At 36.2% G+C, this 4,475-nt stretch overlaps 1 pseudogene; it reads left to right on the forward strand.

The window, feature by feature from the left end:
- Positions 1-755: 755 nt before the first annotated feature.
- On the forward strand, positions 756-1,288 carry LOC131828105 (GTP-binding nuclear protein Ran-like; annotated as a pseudogene).
- The last annotated feature ends 3,187 nt before the right edge of the window (positions 1,289-4,475 follow it).

The raw sequence follows: 4,475 nt of genomic DNA on the forward strand, positions 1-4,475 counted from the left end.
TGGTCTGCTTAGGAGACAAAGTTGAGATTACATAAATTAAACCACTTTGTCTTGTGTTGATTCCCTTACTCAGTTGTATCTGCCTAAGAATGTAGTCACTTCTGCAAAAGTAAAATCAAGGACAGATTTTGTTCTATAGATATATAAGAATTCATAAAAATATGAAGGTAATATTCTATTTATTTAGGAAAGCATAATATTTTAAGTGAAACTAATATAAGCAATATGGCAGAACTTACAGCATTTTAAAAATAGAAATATCTTTAGAAGTGCTTTAATTTGGCCCTTTTATTTTGTAGTTGATGCTGTTAGCCAACAAGCTAGGTGATTTTCTCCAAAGTTGCAAAGCATAGGATTAGGCTAGAACTCAGGCTCTCTGAGGGTCCAGATCTGTAGGTAAATTGTCAATACCTCTTTGAGAAAAATGAAAATGCTTTAATAACTTTCAATCACAGAAAATATTTGCTATATAATCACATTTATATATTTTCTCAAAAAAATCAGTTTAAATATTCAGCATCCTAAAGCTATAAAGAAAATAATTTTACAACTTGGAACAGTGGTTTGTATTTGAATCATTTTTTGCACCTAATTAGTGGCCCTCATGAACTTTCCATTGTTGTAAGAAACTTCAAAAACTCAAATTATGATGAGTGGTAAGAGAAAGGTGGGAGTTAATTACAGAAAAAAACACTCAAAGAAATAATCAGTGTTGGCTCAGAGGAGCAGGAGATGCTTCTGAAAGCAACATCACAATGGCTGCCCAAGGAGAACCCAAGTCCGGTTCAAATTTGTACTGGCTGGTGATGGTGGTACTGGAAAAACTACTTTTGTGAAATGTTATTCTGACTGGTGAATTTGAGAAGTATGGTGCTCTTGAGTATTGAGATCCATTCCAATAGAGGACCTACTAAATTCAATGTAGGGAATATGGCTGGTCAGGAGAAAATTGGTAGGCTGAGAGATGGTACTACATCCAAGTCCAGCATGCCATGATAAGGTTTGATGTAAGAGTAAGGGTTTCTTACAAGAATGTGTATAACTGACACAGAGATCTGGTATGAGTATGTGAAAACATCCCCATTGTGCTGCGTGGCAATAAAGTAGACAGCTTTGTTGTGACAGCTATTGTCCTACCAGAGGTTGCCTGGACCCAGCTTTGGCAACACAGTATGAGCAGGATCTAGAGGTTGCTCAGAAAAAGGTTCTCCCAGATGAGGATGATGACCTATAAGAAAGTACAGCTGGAGCCCAGCGTCAGAAGTCTAGATTTATAGGCAACTGTCCTGTGATGTCAGTGGTACACCACCTTGGTAACTTTATTGTATAGCTAAACAGAATATGTGCTTAATCTTTGGGATGCTGAAAGAGATGAATGGGCTTTGGAGTGAATGTGGCAGTTTCAAAAGCAACTCCGTTTTTTGGACCTGCATATTTAGCTCTTTTGAAGTGCAGTAGTACCCTTCCTAAATTTCAAATACAAGACTACTATAGTCACATCACAGTATCCATTGGTGAAATCTTGTTTGTTACTGTCATTCCCATTTCTTTTCATTTAGAATCAGGATAAAGTTGTATTATTTTAAAAAATCAGCTTTGTAGGGAATTCTCCATTTGTGTGCACTTCATTTTTTAAATTATAGGCATATGCTTTAAAATGTTTTACTAGAAGCTATTTGTCACTACATAAAATGTAGATACTAATATTAACTGATTAGGAAATCACTTGGTACAAAATGACAGAAAAAAAAAAAAAGGCAACAAAATCAATTGACCAGAACTATGAATTTCTTGACTCATGTAACATGAAAGTCTAGGAGTACTTTCAGGCATGCCTGGATACAAAGAATAAAAATAACAATCCAAGGACTCTCTGCTTTTGCCATCACATTTTCTGTATTGCTGTGTCTGGTTAAATTCCAACTCTTCTCCACACAATGGAAAGATGGCTGTCTACACTTCTCACCTTATGTACCCTTCTAACACCAACCCCAGTGGAGCAGGTTGAGGATGCTTTCTTTCCAGTAGTTCCAACAAAAGTCCTAGAATATAGTCTCCAGAGCTCTGACTAAATCACCTTCTTGCCCCTGAATTAATCATAAGGATACCATGTCTTGATTACTCAAGCCTGGGTCACATGGCCACAGCGTTTGACTCAATCTCACTCAAAACACACAGAATACAAATGGGGAAATAATGGTTTTGCCAGAAGATGTGAAAATAAGTGCTGGGCATACCAAAAAAAATGACAGATGTCCTCCAATGCTCTGTTTAAGCAGAGAAAGAAGTTTGGGGCCTCTTTCCTTTATCTTCCAATTTATCCCTAGAAATAGTTGTTATGGATTATCTTCTAGTACATTAGCAGGAGCACATTCAAAGGGCGGGTAGAATCACAATGTGGTACTATATGTTACATGGACGAGGTCCTCTCTCCAATTCCCTCTTTCACTCTCTCTGTCCATGGGATAGAAATAGTAAGTGGCAGAAGGTCCAGGAAGACCCAGATTTCTCAGGATTTCTAATAATGTTTCTCTGTTCCATTTCTCCTATGCCACCTTAAACCATTGTGGTAAGAGCCAAAAAAGGGTTTTGATGATATAGGGGAAGGAGAGTTTGTAAAAAGAAGCAATCTTTATCACAGAGTTAGGGCTGAAGCTTTTTAAGCCTAACTAGCTTAAGAAAAAAGAATGCTCACTGAATGTGATTCAGTCCCATCTTGGATTACTGCTATCAGCTCTCTACTCTCAGCCTATAATAGAATTATACCTTCCTAACTTTTTCCATTTGCCTTTGCAATGCCTGGCTCTTGGGGTGTTGTGTAGTCCCCTGCCACTCCAGCTTTGAGCTTATCTATATGATTTGCTTTCACCAGGGCCATGTAAGTGAGTATAACCTGTGTGTCTCTAATCAGAGGCTTGAAACCAGCTTGCATGGTTTGGCTTGTGCTCTTGTGCTTCTGCCATCTGTCATCAGAAGATCTTGCCTGGGTCTCAGAATGCAAGATCTGTGGAGCAGATGTGAAACTGACTTTCTGAATGAAGAACAGCCACCCCAGCAGCCTCCCAGACACCAAGACCATCTCTCATTGTAAATCACTGGGATTGCTGGGCTGGTTGTTAGGCAGGTTTATCATGCAAAACTCACTAAAACAAGATCGTACACAAGTTATTATGCATTATGGTTTTGGACCAGACACAAAACTAAGAAAAATGTTATTTTCAAACATTAGAGCCATGACTCACATAGTCTCTTTTCAGAGTACTATCACAGTATTAAAGGGAAAAAAAAATAAGTCTAAAAGCCAAAGAATCAAATTAACCATGGATCTTTATTTGAATATCTCCAACAGCTTGAGGTTGATATTATTAATCAACACAAGGATTTTAATAACATCCTCTCTCTTTTCTATCTTCGTTCCATGCATCATACAGCTGGCCTTAACACTTCTTAAACCAAATAGTTTTCCTGTAAACCCACATACTTCACCCTAATCAACCACCTTTAATTCTATTCTACCCTTTTATTTTTCCTTTTTTCTAATTTAACTGACAGAACAAAGAACTGTTTTTGCAAACAAGGATTTCCCTTGGAGAATTGGGTGGGAGAAATTAGGTCAGAACAGAATTCTCTGATAGGCAGGGAGAGAACTGCCAGATTTTCCCAAATGCTTTCCTTGGGAACTACCTGGGAAGAAGTGACTGGTCATAGCCAGTATCTGCTTATATTTGCTCCCCCGATCCTGTTCATGTCAGTCAGCAAATGTCATCTTAATATAAAAATTTTCAAGTTACTATTTTTGTATATTCCTGTTTTTTACTGAATTTTTAATCATAGAAAGAAACAGTTTTAAGAAAGCGAACTGCAAAGTTATGAAAGAAAATATAAATAAACTTAACTTTCCTCCTCCAATCTATTTCTGAAGTAATCAGTGTCCAATGGCGTCTGTTCTTTGAAATATTTATCTATATAAATATATTATGATTTTCTACTCTTTTCTATAAAGTAAACTCTATTATTCACTTTCATCTAAGATGTGTTCTCCTTCCACATAAAATATGTGAATGACATCTCTTCATGGAAATATGTCTAATCTGATTTTCATTAAATCTAATTAAATCTAGTTTTCATTAAAACTAGCTGCATGATATGCCATGTTATATACTTATCAAAAATTCTTCAACCAAGCTTTCTTAATTAATGCTTAGTTTATTTCTTATTTTTTTGTTTGTTTTAGCATTACATGCAAAGCAAAGTCAATGAGTAAAGATGTGTAATATTACAGGGAAGAGAGAACCAATTGTTGAGTCAATTATATAACTGCCATATATGGTCTTTTATAATATGTATACATATGTGTTCTGTCTTGATCTTCTATCTTTTTAAATTCTTTTGCTTTATTGTTTCTGAACTTCCAAACTGCCCTCAACAAACCACTGGGACCAAAGTCTCATTAGACCTTTACATATTATTTTTAA

The sequence above is a fragment of the Mustela lutreola genome, chromosome 3 (assembly GCF_030435805.1).
Source record: "Mustela lutreola isolate mMusLut2 chromosome 3, mMusLut2.pri, whole genome shotgun sequence".
Taxonomy (NCBI): domain Eukaryota; kingdom Metazoa; phylum Chordata; class Mammalia; order Carnivora; family Mustelidae; genus Mustela; species Mustela lutreola.